This window comes from Leopardus geoffroyi, chromosome A3 (genome assembly GCF_018350155.1).
Source record: "Leopardus geoffroyi isolate Oge1 chromosome A3, O.geoffroyi_Oge1_pat1.0, whole genome shotgun sequence".
Classification (NCBI taxonomy): domain Eukaryota; kingdom Metazoa; phylum Chordata; class Mammalia; order Carnivora; family Felidae; genus Leopardus; species Leopardus geoffroyi.
In genome coordinates, this window is record NC_059336.1 from 115718813 (window position 1) to 115737063 (window position 18251).

Sequence of the window (18251 nt, forward strand, 5' to 3'; positions counted from 1 at the left end):
ATTCTCAGTTTTTAAGAGTCTCTTATGGTTTGCCTCCCTCCCTCTCTTTTTTTCCTTCCCCTCCCCCATGGTCTTCTGTTCACATACGGTATCTGTCTTTCTCTGTATGACTTATTTCACTTAGCATAACACTCTCCAGTTCCATCCACATTGCTACAAAAGGCCATATTTCATTCTTTCTCATTGCCAAGTAGTATTCCATTGTGTATATAAACCACAATTTCTTTATCCATTCATCAGTTGATGGACATTCAGGCTCTTTCCATAATTTGGCTATTGTTGAAAGTGTTGCTATAAACATTGGGGTACAAGTGCCCCTATGCATCAGCACTCCTGTATCCCTTGGGTAAATTCCTAGCAGTGCTATTGCTGGGTCATAGGGTAGATCTATTTTTAATTTTTTGAGGAACCTCCACACTGTTTTCCAGAGTGGCTGCACCACTTTGCATTCCCACCAACAGTGCAAGAGGGTTCCCGTTTCTTCCACATCCTCTCCAGCATCTATAGTTTCCGGATTTGTTCATTTTAGCCACTGAGACTAAAAGTTTTATAAACACAGAGAACTCAAGATTCCTGAAATCTCAAAAATCATCAAATCTCAGAATTGGAAGAAATCTCAGAAATCTTGTAGTTCTATCTATGAGTGGGGAAAAGAATAAAGGCATTAAGCAAAGGGAGGTATTAATAGAACAGCTATGGGGGGCAATAATTTAAAGTTATAAGAAATGGCCAGAAAATAAGGTGTTTAAATTTAATGTTTCACAGTTGGAGCAGCTCCAAAAGACGAAATCTGAAGTATGAACTAGTGTGGATAATGGGGAGATCAGGACACTAAGCTAAACGTGTCCATGTGTCGACAGTGTGGTGACCTGAGAGGAAGGCTAAACCAGAGGCAGGAAGGCAGGCCGAAGGGAGCCAGGTGCCAAATCTCCTCCCTCCGGTGAAGTGAGGGCTGAGAAAGGATGGCTAATATCCAAGAGGAGTAAAAGTCGCTGCATTTATATGCAAAAGCCTCAAAGAAATCAGTTATTTTGTGATTTTTTTTGGTTGTTGTTATAGCTCCAAGGTGCATAGGTCAGAAGTGAAGAAAACTTCCTAAGGTAGAAAGACCGGACAAGGAACAGATTTCACTTGGGAGGGCAAGAGGGTAGAAGCATGAGATCAGGAGACAGCTATGTTTTAATAAAGGCAGTAAGGCAGACTGTGAATGTTATGGGTAAGGCTTCTAGTGGCTATCAGTAGTTAAGTTTTGGGGAAGTCAAAGTTATATGTGGATTTTTGACTGTGCAGGACAGTGTGTGTGGTGCCCCTAACCCCTGTGTTGTTCAAGGGTCAGCTATACTGAGCTTTATCTTAACGACAAGCCACAGTAATGACCTTGTAATTAATACCCAATAAATAGTGAGTTCTATCTGTTGGCTAATTTAGCTGTATCTTAAATTTGTGTAGGCCAACACTTTAGATAAAAACACCAAAGAGCTAGTAAGAGCACAAAATAAAATGAACTGGTTTATAGGGCAGGAAGTATGGTCAGAATACAAAGATCTGAATTATTAAAATTTCAAGTGATATAAAAAAAGGATGACCTTTACGTGAGAATAACAATGTGCTTCAATTTATGCAAATGTTATGAGCGCCTACCCAATGGGAATCAAGGCTTCATAAAAGCTAAGAACTCTCAGGCATGCTTCATCATATTTTGCTGTGTCTAACTCTGCCATTTTCTGTAATTGTTGTTTTCAGGGTAAGTGTCCCTCCCCTAGCCAAACCTTGTAAAATGTTCAAGTTGGTACACAAAGTTCCTTCAGCATAGCACAGTGAATCACTGAACAAGAGACTAAAAGGGAATTTAAAAAGGAAGCCTAATCTTTGGACGGATGGTATATTAAGGTATGAGTGTCCTTACCAATAGAAAAGGCAAGGTAAAAGCTCCATAAGAAACAAAGGTGGGCACATTAGAGCTTGGGGAGAACAGAGATAATACAGAATACAAATAATCTAAACACTAAATCACCTGAGCCACCAAGTTAGAGTGATCTTACCTACAAATACAACATACTTCACTGTTAGTGTTGAGAGGGAAGTTAAATACCTAGAGAAAACAGCATTCTCCAAGTTAATGCTTCTGGGGTATTAGCCTGGTAAAGAATTCTGACACACTTTACCCTTCTATAGAGGGCCACCATTCTCTTCTACAATGTGGCTGCAGTAGATGTGTGGTCTCAATTTAGTCATTCAGCAGCTACTGAACAGCAGAGCAGCACTGAGAGAGAAAGAGAGAGAGAGAGACAGAGAAGAGGGGGTGGTACACACAGCAGGCTGACACACCCATGAGTCTTGCTCCAAAGAAACCTCAATGTAGGGAAGAAGATAAAATAAGTTTGTAAGTTACTTGACTCTTAAATGTGGTTCAACTGTTGCAGAAGGCTGCAGGATCGGTCTTGCAGCTGAAGAGATGGAGACATGAGCTGGACATAGAACAGGTGGGTCTGTTCAAAAGGAAAAGAGACGGAAGTGTTGCAGGCCATGGGGGGAGGGAGGAGTGAGGCCGGTGCAGGCAGTGTGAGTCACCACTTTGGATGGGGCTTAGAGCTGCAGTGGGGAGTCTGGGAAGCCAGACGGGGCCTGTAGCCCAAGGTCAGAGAGCTCAGCAATGCTTTCACTTGTTTTTATCAGCTTCCTTTTCTTATTTTCCACAGCAAATATTCCAAAATCTCATTAATCACCTCTGTGTCCCAGGCACCCAACCATCATCATCACATTACCTGACCTCCGATGTGACCGAACAGTCTTCCATCAAAGCATGGCTCACTGTCTCACCACCTACTCCCTAAACCAAAATATATTTTCAAGCTCAGCCTTGCTTCCTGCCTTAGCAAGTGAGGAATCCTCTGTTCTTTCCTTCTGTTCCTGTCCCCTCATGATTTCTGACAAAATTTGCTCTGTCATGAATCCACTCTGCTTTCAGCTTTTCCTCTATTGAGTTTTCTCCACCTTTAAAAATACGTCCCTAGTCCTCCTTGATGCAGCTGCCCCTTCTAGTGACCACCCCAGCTCTGCCCTCTCCTTTATCAGCAAGTTCCTTGGAGGAGCCACCTAAACTTGCTGTCTCCACTCACATCCATCTTTGCACCACTTAAATCTGGCTTCAGAAACCCCCAGTACCGAGAAATTCCTCTTGCCGAGATCAACAAATACCACCTAGTCACTGCACCCAAGGGACTCTGCAAGTAAAGATCCATTGGCACCTAGAACTTCAGAGAAGTTGCACGTGTTTCAGAGAACGAATCCATTAAAGTCCATAAGCATCTGACCTTGTTAACAGGCCAACTACTGCTGAAAAAGACTTACTTAGATGAAATCAATATTTGCAAATACAAAATTGTAGCCATTTATAGCCATATACAGAAAAGCCAAGATGTTTTTTAAAGTCTCAAAACCATTAGTACAAACACAAATAAGACATTTGTCCCATGATTCTTTCTTAGGAAATAGCTTTGTAATTAGGATGAATCATACTTTTTTCCTACTATATGCCACCATTCAGTCTGTAAATACCTCACTCATGAATCAAAAGAGATGTAAAAAAAAAAAAAAAGATGCAATTACTTTTACGGAGTTCTTCCTTTAAACTGCACATAATTCAGAAATCTCAAAATAGGACTCTTTGGCAACGACTATGATGATGACAAAGCCAAGAGATCTTACTTTATCTGAGAACAAGTAGTAAACTGCTTTCAAAGTTTCTCTAGTATTCTCTTAGAATGCTGAGAAGAGAATCACTTACTCCCCAGCCGCAGACTATATAAAGTCGTAAATACTACTTGTGAAATGCCCACTATTTCTGATTCCCTTTAATCTCTACTTTGTTAGAAGTGAGGCTTCATGACAACTAAGACGACCTCTCTAACTTCAGATCTTACCACGTAAAAAGATGACCTCTGGCCCCTAGTCAGGCCAGTCTCCACTGCTGGACCTTGAGCCCTCACTGTTCTCTCAATTCCTTACCAAATCAAATCCTCCTATTCCTCAAGATCTAATTCAAGGTCTGGGGCACCTGGGTGGCTTAGTCAGTTAAGGTCCGACTCTTGATTTTGGCTCAGGTCATGATCTCACTGTTCATGAGCTGGAGCCTGAGGTTGGGTTCTGCACGGACAGCAAGGAGCCTGCTTGGGATACTCTCCCTCCCTCCCTCCCTTCTTTCTCTCGGCCCCTCCTCTGCTTGTGCTCTCTCTCAAAAGAAAGAAACTTAAAAAGCTCTAATTCAAGGTCTAACTCAATCTAACTCTCCCCCTTACTCTGCCAGCTCACTACAACGCTTCTCTACGCTCGTATATTGTTTCTGTGGTACTTGATCAAACACTTTCTAAATGTGAGCACACGGATGTGCTCACCAGTGTTTATTCTGATGCTGCCAAGAGCATGCCTTGATCACACAGTATTAAATATAAAACACGGGTCTTATCTAAGATTCTTATCTAAGGTTACATACATTTAACAAACAGACACTTTTTTTAGAATATTTAAATACAGGGGTGCCTGGGTGGCTCCGTTGGTTAAGCATCCCACTTCGGCTCAGGTTATGACCTCCTAGTTCATGAGTTTTGGCCCCACATCGGGCTCTCTGCTGTCAGTGCAGAGCCCATTTTGGACCCTCTGTGTGTGTGTCTCTCTCTCTCTCTCTTTTTCTCTCTCTCTCACAAATATTAAAAAAAATATATTTAAATATAAACACCTTATATTTACAATATTTAGTCACAATTTTAATGATAATACATTACAGGGCAAATTTTTTATGTTTGTCTTTGCCTAAACTCTATCAAGTCTATCCTAACTTCAGCTCTTACCAATGTCTATCTCTAACCTATTAAAATATAAGCCTTCATTATGACTTATTTAGTAACATAAGTAGTGGGTACAGTCTACCTGAATTACTAAGGAAACTAATATTGGAAACAACATACTGTTTTTACTGACGAGAAAGGTTATTAATTTCTTTAACAAAAATTAATTGGTGGGGCGCCTGGGTGGCTCAGTCAGTTAAGCATCCGACTCTTGGTTTTGGCTCAGGTTGTGCACGATCTCACGGTTCATGAGTTCGAGCCCTGCATCAGGCTGTGTATTGACAGCGCAGAGCCTGTTTGGGATTCTCTCTCCCTCTCTCTCTATTCCTCCTCCACTCATGTGTGCATACTCTCTCCCCACCCCCTTCGAAATAAACATAAAAAAATTAATTGGTAAACTACTTGGAAACTTCATCTGGATTTACTATTATGAACCTATTGTGCTTGTTAAAATTCTGTTCTAGAGGAAAGCAAGTAAGTCTTAGGACACAGAAAAGAATATGTAAAGTCATTTCCATGTATTCCCACCAACAGTACGAAGTTGCTCTCCTGAGGGGAAGCATAGACTAGCCAAGTGATAGATTGTCTATCAAAATGACATCTAAGGGCAGTCTGCAAAAACATGATACAGGTGGCTGTCCAGCTATGAGGACTGCTGATTAACTGGTTGAGGAGCTCGTCAGATCTGCTACCCCAGAGCAGTGATAACTGGGCAGAGCAGATACTGACTAACACCACTTCTTCTGCTCCAAGTTAATTCATTACCATCGTAAGTCACCAAGAACTTCACACCCAGTGAGTAAAATGTAGGAAGGCCCCTTGTGTCTTGACTTCTAAGAAGGTCACTGCCAAGGTTCATGTTTGACTAGGGCAGTTTTTCTTTGTTTGGATAATAATATGCCTTCCCTTCAAAGCCTATGCACACATACGCTCTAATACCGGACTTTGGCACTGCGGGCCATGTTTTCCTTACGTGACCTTCTGCTAGAGGCCATTTCAAACCTATGAGGAAATGGGAAATACAAATCATAAACAATGAATACCGGATTTTAAAACTTTTGTACAACAGACTCGAGTTCTGCCACAAGTTCCCACATGGAGCCCCAAGCTACTTTCAGACTATATGTATGCAGTGCAAAATTACTCCAAACAATGGACATTGTTTGGCGATACAATCAATCAATTCAAAGAAAGTAGCTATTAACCTACCAATGAGACACACAACCCTCAACACAAATATCTCACATTATCATCTAGGAAACTGTATAGCACCTTCACAGCTTCAAACGCTAATTGTTTAAAAGTCTATAATATGTTCTGTAAACTCTTTTAAAACGTGTTCTGTATGATAAGGAGTCACAGACAGATGTTTACTTCACAGTACTGAAGTCTCTGTTGGAGAAGTATCTTAGTCCCCATAAACAGGCCTGTAACACGAACAGGAGAACAACAAAGACCAAGAAGAAGGGCACAAACAGAACACCTGCTGTCCCAAGATTTAAGACAGTATTGTTCTCATGTAATCTTAGAATGGAAAGAATCTAGCACATAGTAGGTTACTGTGTGTTTATTATATTCAAATGAGACTATAACTGGAAAAGGGACTTGATAAAACTTGAGAAATCAGTAGAAGTCAGTGGTTACTTTCGTTTCTTTCAATTATCATTTCCTACGAAAAAGACAAGCCATAATGAAAAGTATTTGCATGACGTTATTATGACAGGATAAGCACACTCACGTGGGCATGCTGAGTGTCTGTGTCTGCTCTGACGGATTCTCTAAGTCGGTTATCTTATCAAGTAGGAGAATACTTGGAATGTGCTTTAATGTGTTCAAATGTAATACTTCTGTACAGAGGGAATGAAAGCCATTGAGGACAGACATGCTTCCCTCTCCCACACAACTCTGTTAGGAGAAAGCAACTTAATTTTAGAAAGTTCCTAATATACTTTCATCTGGCTCTTCCTCAGTGCAATGCAGAGGGACCAGCTTGTGACAACTGTGCCAGGACTCGCTTTGCTCCGTCCAGATTCTATGACAAAGTGAGATTGCGTTTAGCAATCCGATGATAAATGTAGGGTGCCTATGTTACAAAATCTGTATAATGACATTATATAGAAGTGAGATTTACATCACACATAAAAATATTCTCTGCAGGGGCACCTGGGTGGCTCAGTTGGTTAAGCATCTGACTTCTGCTCAGGTCACGATCTCACGGTTCATGAGCCCGAGCCCCGCGTCGGGCTCTGTGCTGACAGCTCAGAGCCTGGAGCCTGCTTCAGATTCTGTGTCTCCCTCTGTCTTTGCACCTCCCCTGCTTGCGCTCTCTTTCTCTCTCCAAAATAAATAGACACTAAAAAATTTTTTTTTTGCAGAAAAAAGAAAAAAAAAATGCCTCATTCAGAAAGCTGTCCAGATATTGTTCAACATGAATAAGTAAACAATTTCAGTATGTAGTTTTATGTTCTTGTGAGACTGATTTTTCACCATCTATTTGTAAAAAGCGAAGGCACATGAACTTGGTCTGCATGTGCGTGTGCAGAGACACACACACCAGCGAGGTCAGTGTTGTTTTAACAATACCTTTGCAATACTCAAACATCAATTTATTTAAAAAACAAAATAAGAAAAGGTCCTACCAAGTGGAACACTATACAGAGAAAGTATTTTTAATACGGAAGAAAAAAATCTGTAAAGCTAAAAGAGAAAAGGTACAACCTTTTATAAATAATGCAATGGACACATGCCCAGAATAAAGGAGAAACCAAGTAAAGCTTTTTTGGACAAACCCAAAAAAGAAATCTATCCGCAAAGAAATTATATACTATATAAAACCAAAAGGCAGTCACAAGTTCCTGTTAAGATGAATTTCTGGATTCATGGGTCCAGAGGGTTTAGATTCAGGCCAACAATTCAACTTGCGTGAGGATATATTTTGATTTTCACATTAACAGGAAACTAAAGCATATTGCTACATGCATTTTGCATTTGCACTAAATTCTTAAAATTTGATTCAATACAACAGTATAAGGACAGAAAAACTGAACATGTAGCTGCCACACGGGTCTCGAACCGCGTGAGGGAATGGTACTGGCGTCCTCTACTGTCGTTCTGTAGCTCCCACTTCTACCTTCAGAGGGAAAGCTGGCAGAACGTTTTAATGTATGTAACAATATTCTTTGCAATCAATGTACGGTTTGCAGAAAGTTCTCAAAGCAATTCCACAAATTTTACTTACGCAGCTTCTTCCGCGACGCTGAATTCTAAAATAAACATAGTTTTGAGTGTCACAGTTATCAGCATTTTTCAGCATGTTACTCTTAAGAAAATAATATAAACATGGTAATGGCATCAATACTTAGGCAAAGACAAGTCTTTTGAATGAGTAAAATATACCAAGTATATAATTTTCACTCCCCTATGAAAATGATAATCTAACCAAAACTAGTATATAGATTAATGGCGCCACAAGACCTGCATCCATAGTCATCCTGGCCTACCTTCCACACTAATAGGTATTTATTATAGCTGGCTGGTATTAGAAAAACAGTAGATAGCCCTAGGGCAAGAGTTTCCTCCTACTGAAGTCCAGTAGTATAAGAGAGGCTCTACGTTGCAATGATTGTCTCCTTAGCACTATCTCAGAATCTGAACCTCACTGAGTAGGGAAATACTAATAAACTAGGGAAACCCTACCTAAGAACCCCAATTCCATACTGATTTTTACATGATCAAATGCCAATACCTTGTTCATTTAAGTTAAAATTAATATGCTTTTGTTAATGTCCCTTATAAAAGCATAGGTAATCTAAAAAAACAGGAACAACAAAAATCAGCCCTACTTTTGTCCTTTGGTAATTAAAAAAAAAAAAGACTATCTTAAGATAACAATTATTATAAAATGTGCACCTGCCTTATGTGGCCCTCCAGCACTGCCACAAATCTCTCCTCTATTGCGATAAGAGAGTCCATGTGAATTAATATCTGATGGCTAGACTGAGGGTGGTAGGGGCATTACCAATCAGATGTGCATAAACAAGCATATCAAGTGCATATGTATAAGATGCTGAAAATAGATCATCTACAAAAATCTGTACAAACCATAAATACACTGAGTACCTGTAATATTCATGATGGTGTCCTAGGGGCTCAAATACAAAAACAAGACACATTATCTATCCTAAAGGAGCTCAGAGTCCAAGGGAGAGAGAAAGAAAAAAAAAAAAAAACTATAAAAGAGGATGAAAGAAGTGATGAAGACAAATGTATAAATGAGTAAGAAGAAGGAAGCCCAATAACCTGGAGAAGCCAGGAAATGGTATGAAGTAGAACAGTCATTTGAACTGTCTTGAAGGATCAACAAGAACTACCCAAATGGTTGGAACAGTTTAGGAAAAGGAATAGCATGAGAAAAGTATATTCCACGTAGGTGGACTGAAGAGAGGGCAAGAGGTCACAGGAAGAAATCAGTCCAGAAAGGTCAGACAGACAGGGACTCAGCTTTGGGCAATGGTCCACTATGTGACTATTTGGTTAAGCATTGCAGAGGACATAATCCCAAGTGTCTTATAAGAAACACACTGGCCAACCTCAGTTCAGAGGTAGGTTGCCTTCACTTCACACAGGACGCTTCACTCAGTAGGCTCCTCAACGACCCTAAGAGAATCCTATTAGTAAAAGCCCCTGGACCCACACTTAAACTCGTGACACAAGATATCTGTAGAACAGATCCTTTAGGAAGAATAATCAAACTCTGCGTGAACTAATTCCTACCTGAATCTCAGTGAGTGAAATCCCATTCATGGAGAACGGGTTGAAGACATGCAGTGTCTCCAAACCTCTGGAGTTGAGACACTCTCAATCACATATAGCCGGCTGTGCTGGCCTCTTAGGAGACTGTCTTTACTGAACTGCTCTTTCTCATTCTGCTGTCAGCCAGTGAGGATGAACGCTCTGAGGCTATGTGTGACATTAAACTTAAAGATAAAGACACTGGTCACGACAGTGTACAATGTCTTCCGTGAGGAGCCATGCGTGGGAGGTCTTTCTCTCAAGTCCTTCAGAAATGGTCATATTTTTTCTGAGCATAGGATATGCTTTAATCTTACGGATTTGTCAATGATACCATCTAGTTTCCCCCTAGAGAAGATGCCAGAAAGCTCAAGCCAATTTATGGACCCATATTTTATAAGAATATAGAACCTATGTATTTTGTGTATTAACCATATAACATATGTTTTATATACCAACCTTACACCCTTATTTTCCCTTTAATTTATTCTCTAATATTGTGGTGCTGCTGTCATTGTAGCATACATATTTATGTCCACCACTTTAGCTCTTTATGGGAACACAGCAGGGTATGAAAATACATCAACCAGTTAGCTGATGGGTTCAAAAAACTTAGAGTATTATATGCGAGGCCTATGCTGAAGGCTGGGGATAAAAATGGTCAGGGAGACAGACTTGATTCTAATGGGCATGAAATTGAAAGTTCATAGATGAAATAGACAAATGATAATACAGTCAGTAACACGTCTATGCAGGGCTGGCAAAGGAGGGAACGCACTCATATGGGGAACAAAGAAGTCTAAGAAGTCTAAGAGCCGTGAAGGTTTCCTGAATGAGGCTAGGAGGGGCTATGCCCTGGTAGGGAAGGCTCAGAGTACTGTGCACTCTGGGAATGGGAAGCAGTTCAGGAAGGCAAGGAGTAAAGGGACAACAAAGGAGAACGGAGAGAGGTGAGAAAGCTAAGCAAAGACCAGGTCATGGAGGGCCTGGAAAATCATGTTAAAAAAAAAAAAGGAGATTTTTAAAAAATGTTTATTTCTTTAAGAGAGAACATAAGTGGGGGAAGGGCAGAGAGAGAGAGAAAACCCCAAGCAGATTCCGTGCTATCAGCACAGAGCACGACATGGAGCTCAATCTCGCAACCATGAGATCATGACCTGAGCCAAAATCAAAAGTCGGACACTTAACCGACTGAACCACCCCGGTACACCTAAAGAAAGTAGATTTAACCTTGGAGCTTTGTGAAACCCAGGACGGGTTCTGGCCAGGAGCTGACACAATCAGATTTGCACTGTAACGTTTATCGAGTGTTTGCTCTTTTCCAGGCACTGTGCTAAGTGCTTTATGTACTGCACTGAGTCCTTATAAGAGCCCTACAAAGTAAGCACAGTTACTCCATTTTACAGATGATGGAAGTAAGGCTTGCTGAGGGACACTGCTAATTCCGGTGATGCCAGGGTTCTCCCCAAGTCTCCTGACTCTGGAGCCTGAGCCTCTTAGTGTGCTGCCATCCTCATTTAGAAAAAGGCCTGATGTTCCAGTACAACATGGAGAAAGGACTGGTTAAGGCAGGCCCAGAACTAGGAAGACCAGCTGAGCTGCTATCCGGTAATTCAGGGGAGATACGATGGCAGAGAGAATGAAAAGAGAAGAATGAATTTGAGAGTAAAGAGAATCCCAAGGCACTTACTGGTTGGGGTTTCACGGCACGTGAGAGAAGCAGAGGGGACGGATCCAAGAATGACGCCCAGGTTGTAACTTGAGTAACTGAGTTGATGATAAACAGCGGTTAAGGCGAAGGCTCCACAGCTAGATTCCTAGCTCTGCCATTTCAAAGGTGGAAATCTTGGATGACTACTTCTCTGTAGCTCGGTTTCCTCATGCATAAAAGGAAGATGATAATGAAACCTCCTCTAAGAATGGGATGATTTAGTTCATGTGAAGCACTTAGGATAATCCTGGCACATAAGTACACAATCTCACCAATATTACCATTATCATCATTATAGTGCCAGCAATTGGTGTGGGGATATGGGAGGAACAGCAGTGTAGGGGGAAATGACAAGTTCAATTTTCAACACTGAAGTGCCTACAGCACCTCCAAATGGCAGAGGTCACATGTATGGCTCTGCACTAAGAAAGGGATTTACGAACAAAAGATTTGGACTCAAGCCAAGAGCATATGGAATGATCATTCAAGCCACCAGCCTGAGTGACATGGAGTGGGAGAACAAAGGAACCCAGGAAGCCTTATAAGGAACACAGACACTGAAGGGATACCCAGGTAGGAAGAGTCTACAAATGAGTCTTGAGAAGTGGCCAGAGATGTAGGAGAAAAAAGGAGAAGCCCCAGGGAGAAAGTATTTCAAGAAGAATCTACAGTGCCAGTTGTTGCTAGGAGAGGAAGTAAGATATGGATGGAAAGATATTCAATGGATTTAGTAATAAAATCTTTGCCCTAATGGTCTAGGTGACATGGCCACTGCTGTCCGTTTCGGAAGCTAAGAAGTAAAATGTATTAGAACAGCTATTAATAACAGGTCCACTGTGCTAACTAAGTCCTATTAGAGTGGAAAAAGATAGTTCAGATGACTGCCAGCAGTGGACATAGGGATGGACCCTTAGAAGATCACTAAAGGACAGTATCTGGGGATTAAAGCAAGGAACAAAGCGCTACAGGTTTTAGCCTGAACAGACTTAACTAGACGCATGATGCACAAAACATAAGGCACAGTCCAGAATAGTCAATTAATTCAAATAGGTTGGCTCACGTGGTATGAAGAGGGGCTTCTGAGTGGTAAAATTCAAAAAGTAGATTAGAACCATATTATAGAAAGGCCTGACCATGGAATATGGAAGTGATGCAAACGTTTAAATGCCTTTCCTCCCTGGAAAATGCCTAATTATTCTTTAATTCTCAGCTCATATGCCACCTCTTCAGTGTCACTTTAGGTAAAGATCAACTAACCTTCATGTCCTCAAAATACTTTCTATTCACATCTTAACGGCACTGCGTTACGATTATGTTTTCTAAACCGTATGATACTCACAGGAATGGACTATGTCTTGGTACCTGCGTCTTGCGTCTTGCAGGCTAAACAACACCTGTGCCCAAGAAACATTTTCTGAATAAATATATACACAATGACATTAGAGTGGCACCTTATGAAGACTGAGAGCTAAGTAATATGGATTGGCAAAGAAGAAACCAGAGGTAGACCAGTCAGAAAGCCAGGAAGTAAAAAGGAGAAGTAATGGGGTCCTATCCATTCAGGCCACTGTGGAAACAGAAGAAGGTGGGATGTCTCTCTAAAAGGCAGTATCAGTAGAATTTGGTGGCCGATTGAAATAGGACAGAGAACAGGAGTAAATTTTTTTAGAAAACCTTAAGAAAATGGGGGCCCCTGAGTGGCTCAATCGGTTAGGCGTCCGACTTTGGCTCAGGTCATGATCTCATAGTTTGTGAGTTCAGGCCCTGCATCAGACCCTGTGCTGACAGCTCAGAGCCTGAAGCCTGCTTGGGATTCTGTGTCTCCCTCTCTTTCAGCCCCTCCCCCACTCACGCTCTGTCTCTCTCTCCCTCAAAACTAAATAAACATAAAAAAAAAAAAGTCAGGGGCGCCTGGGTGGCGCAGTCGGTTAAGCGTCCGACTTCAGCCAGGTCACGATCTCGCGGTCCGTGAGTTCGAGCCCCGCGTCAGGCTCTGGGCTGATGGCTCGGAGCCTGGAGCCTGTTTCCGATTCTGTGTTTCCCTCTCTCTCTGCCCCTCCCCCGTTCATGCTCTGTCTCTCTCTGTCCCAAAAATAAATAAACGTTGAAAAAAAAAAAAATTAAAAAAAAAAAAAAGTCATTTAAAAACCTTAAAAAAATGTATACCCTTTGACTCAGTAATTAGCCTTGGAAATATATCCCAAGGGAATAATTAGAGATTTATGCATACTTTGGTATTATTTATAAGGGTGGTAAACTGGAAACAATTTTAACTTTGAACAATGGAGGACTAGTTAAATAGCGGTCCTTCTAATATGTGCACACGTTAACATATACTTACGCCAATTATGCAAGGATAATGATAAAACATGCACATTATAATAAGTCTTAAAAATATTTCTAAAACAAAATATATGATCTGACTTTAATTTTGTTTGCTATGTATGAATACAGGTGGAAAAACACAGGAAGAGTTTCTGTCAAAAAGTATACAAGGCACACACCAGGTATTTCTGAGATGTGACTGAGCAGACCATAGGTACCTTTTCCTTCTTTATAATGAACTTTCCAATATTTTTATAATAAATATATTGTTTTTATAATTTAAAAAATCCCGTTTTTACAGGAAGTGAGTTAGTATTGAGAAAAATCAAGTCACCAGTTTATTGTTTTTGAGGCTCAGCGGCAAAAGAAAATTACGGGACCACAATTTGAAAGAACAGTAGGAGTGTCACTTTCTTTGTTTTGCCTTACAGATTAGAGATATGAAGGAGGAGCAGATAAATATAGGAACCAGAATAATGACATGCTTTACAAAAAGAAAACTCTTGATGTATTTTTCCATTTAAACAAAATGCAGAGTATAGCTAAGGGTACCAGGGAGAAGGTCTTGGAAAGAGAGAAGAAAAAGAAAAAAATCCTACAAAGGTTACATCTTTGTAGCACTTGGCACAGAAAAATTGTTAACTTACTACATACTGGGAAGAACATGGGCTTTGGCATCAAATGGAGCAGAAGTGAACTCATGTACCACCCAGCAGCCATGTGACCCTGGGCAAGTCGCTAGAGTGAGTCTGTCTCCTCGGGGGTGGCATGGGGCAAAGCACTGCCTAGCACAGCCATGGGAATGAAATGATCTGTATGACAGTGACTAGTCGGGTAGACATGAGCTCAGGACCCCACCACTGGACTTTGATTCATTTAGCAGGTCTGAGCCCACACCTGATCATCTGTGTTTTACATAGCTCCCTGGGCATTAGTACTGCTTGGGCAGGGTAGAGAAACATGTGAACCGCTCAGTGCCTGGCACATGGTAGGTACTTGTTAGATGGCTGTTTTTATGTAGAGAATGAGGGCTCTGTCACTTTTCATTAACACAATGCCAAGACCTGTCCTAAATGAGCAGCTCAGATTTTCTGCTATGAAACAGAACTAAAATGAACAAAGATAACAGAAATGTCATTAAAGACCTAAAGGCATGCCATGGCATTCAGAGATTCAACCTGACAGACTCCAAAGGTCTTTGACATGTAATCACATATAATTTTGCTGAGGAGAATTTAAATCATTTCTGCTTCATGACATGTAGGACCAAGTCCTTTAGTTGATCCATGTGCTTTCTTACTGATCAGAACCCAGGTTCATTTAGGTTTGCTGTATTCTATTCATCACCATAAACAGATGAAAGCATTGTTCTTTGTAAAAGGGTCTCAAAAGAGAGTCAAATGCTATGCTACAGAGAAATTTGCAAATTTGGGGAAATGGAAAAGGTTTCAGAAAATATTCTAGCAAATGTCAAAGATCTACTGTATAATTACATTTTTTAAACATAAGGGAAAGGTCTTATCCTTTTTCATAGTTTCCAGCAATAAAAAGTCACATGAAAAGGTCAGAGTGCATGGCATTTAATGCACCCAATATTTCAACAGTTTTTCTCTCTGTCTTTCTTCCTAGTATCCTAGATTATGCTAGCTGTTAGGAAGAGTCACCGAAATGCAATCCCGAGGGAGGCTCATCACTCATCAACTAGGATAAACATAATGTGAGCCACAGAGAGCGATGGCTCCTGCTGGCCATCTTTGGTCCCCCACCATCTACATCCACTATAGGCAAGAAACAGAATGGATTATTAGCTGTGCATGAAGCAAAAAGTCCAAGAAATTAAAACACTCTGAAAACACTGAAGATTGAGCTATCTATGATTAGTCTACTGCCTAAGTGCCAACTTTCGTGGAGCAAATGAGAACTATCATAGACCAAAATGAGAGAGCCAAACACAGGACTACCAGATACTACATATGTAATCTGGGGGTTCAAGTAAGCAATTCTCTGTCCCTGAATACAGACCAAAGAGTTTTTTAATCAGATGTGCTGATCTAAATTACCTGGTGGGAATTTTATTTTTTCCTTAGTGACTAACCCTATATCCCCTAGATTAGTAGAAATACACCATCTTTCATATTTAGAATGTAAACATATGAGCTAAACATGGATTATCTTGGAATTTAAAAACTCAAAACTTGGGGTGCCTGGGTGGCTCAGTGGGTTAAGCGCCTGACTTCAGCTCAGGTCATGATCTCATGGTGAGTTCGAGCCCCGCATCAGGTTCCATGCTGACAGCTCAGTGCCTGGAGCCTGCTTCAGATTCTGTGTGTGTGTGTGTGTGTGTGTGTGTGTGTGTGTGTGTGTGTGTCTGCCCCTCCCCTGCTCACACTCTGCCTCTCTCTCTCAAAAATAAATAAACATTAAAAAAATTATTTTTAAAAAACCCAAAACTTAAATATATCTATATGATGTTTTATAGTCTTAACACATGAGCTGATTTGCTTGAATGACTTCAGCTAGAAATGGACATCTAAAAACATGACTATTTGGGGGCAGGAGTTTAAGTTTTTCAACAATGGCTCCAAACAACCTTCTTAACTACTGTCTATTATTCTACAGTACAAGTCTTCAGCTCGATCACATTCATTGTGCCTAGTTTACTGCACAGCCTCATACTGGCCCAAACTCTATGCCCTTTCTTGTACTCTTCCTATCTTGCCCTCAGCCATCCTTGAAAGTCCAAGGAAGAAATTAAGCTTCTTAAAGAAGTGAAGTGTTTCAGGGCGCCTGGGTGGCTCAGTCAGTTAAGCGTCTGACTTTGGCTCAGGTCATGATCTCGCGATCTGTGGGTTTGAGCCCCGCGTCGGGCTCTGTGCTGACAGCTCAGAGACTGGAGCCTGTTTCAGATTCTGTGTCTCCCTCTTTCTCTGACCCTCCCCTGTTCATGCTCTCTCTCTCTCTCTCTCTCTCTGTCTCAAAATAAATAAATGTTACAAGTGAAGTGTTTCAATACTATATGCTCTCTCTTTACTGAACACTCCTATAATTACTCAAAATGTTTATATACTATATACCATAAAATTTAACATGTAATGTGATATTTTTTAAGATTTTTCTAGGTGTATTCTTATCTACCCAAGAAGACTGTAAACTTCTAGGCAAGGTCATATTTTATTTTTAATGTCTACCAGTTTATTAAAGGATATGATAAAGCATACATATGAACAGTCAGATGAAATAGGGTCTGGGAGGGTCCCAAGCAGAGCAGCTCTGTCCCTGTGGAGTTAGGTCAGTTATCTTCCTGGTATGTAGATGTGTTCACTAAGCAAGGTCGTATTTTTTTTTTTTTTAATTTTTTTTTCAACGTTTTTATTTATTTTTGGAACAGAAAGAGACAGAGCATGAACGGGGGAGGGGCAGAGAGAGAGGGAGACACAGAATCGGAAACAGGCTCCAGGCTCTGAGCCATCAGCCCAGAGCCCGATGCGGGGCTCGAACTCACGGACGGCGAGATCGTGACCTGGCTGAAGTCGGACGCTCAACCGACTGCGCCACCCAGGCGCCCCAGCAAGGTCGTATTTTAAACAAGACACACCCTCAAACAAATATGAAGTGTTTTATCCTCACCCCCAACCACTTTAACCTAACTGCAAGTGTTTCAAATGTACACATTTGTGCCGCCTAATGGTGAAAAGTAATTATTGCAGGGTTATAACTTAGTAATTGGCTTCTAAAACATTTAACAAAATCAAATAATGGTAGGACTAAATCTTTATTTAAAATCAAAGAAGAGTAAAGCTATTGTTAAAAATGATGAAGCACCAGGGGCGCCTGGGTGGCTTAGTCGGTCGGTCATCCGACTTCAGCTCAATCTTTATTTAAAATCAAAGAAGAGTAAAGCTACTGTTCAAAATGATGAAGCACCAGGGGCGCCTGGGTGGCTTAGTCGGTCGGTCATCCGACTTCAGCTCAGGTCATGATCTTGCAGTTTGTGGATTCCAGCCCCATGTCGGGCTCTGTGCTGACAGCGCAGAGCCTGGAGGCTTGCTTCAGATTCTGTGTCTCTCTCTCTCTCTCTGCCTCTCCCTTGCTCATGCACGTGCTCGCTCGCTCTCTCTCAAAAATAATAAATAAACATTAAAGAAAATTTTTTAAAAAATGATACAGCACCAGAGATGATGATAATATAACTAACTTTTGGTATGAATGAGTTACAAGTTTAAAATTGTCTGATAAATTTATTAGCACTGTCAATTAAAAAAAAAAAAAAAACTTTCTCATATGAAAAGTCTTTTTTCCCTAAGTTAGAAAATTCCAGGGGCGCCTGGGTGGCGCAGTCGGTTAAGCGTCCGACTTCAGCCAGGTCATGATCTCGCGGTCCGTGAGTTCGAGCCCCGCGTCAGGCTCTGGGCTGATGGCTCAGAGCCTGGAGCCTGTTTCCGATTCTGTGTCTCCTTCTCTCTCTGCCCCTCCCCCATTCATGCTCTGTCTCTCTCTGTCCCAAAAATAAATAAACGTTGAAAAAAAAAAATTAAAAAAAAAAAAAAAAAAAGAAAATTCCTTTTGGGTTTGGGTTAATA

The 18251-nt window shown here is 40.9% G+C and overlaps 1 protein-coding gene and 1 long non-coding RNA gene across 7 annotated transcripts in view; one reads left to right on the forward strand and one right to left on the reverse strand.

The window, feature by feature from the left end:
• LCLAT1 (lysocardiolipin acyltransferase 1) overlaps positions 1–18251 on the reverse strand; it is a 185314-nt gene that overhangs the window by 48135 nt on the left and 118928 nt on the right. The gene's annotated exons all lie outside the window — the stretch shown is intronic.
• LOC123581281 lies at positions 11333–17968 on the forward strand. The gene is made up of 2 exons (XR_006703694.1): positions 11333–17001; positions 17244–17968. It is a non-coding gene; the product is annotated as an uncharacterized LOC123581281 (long non-coding RNA).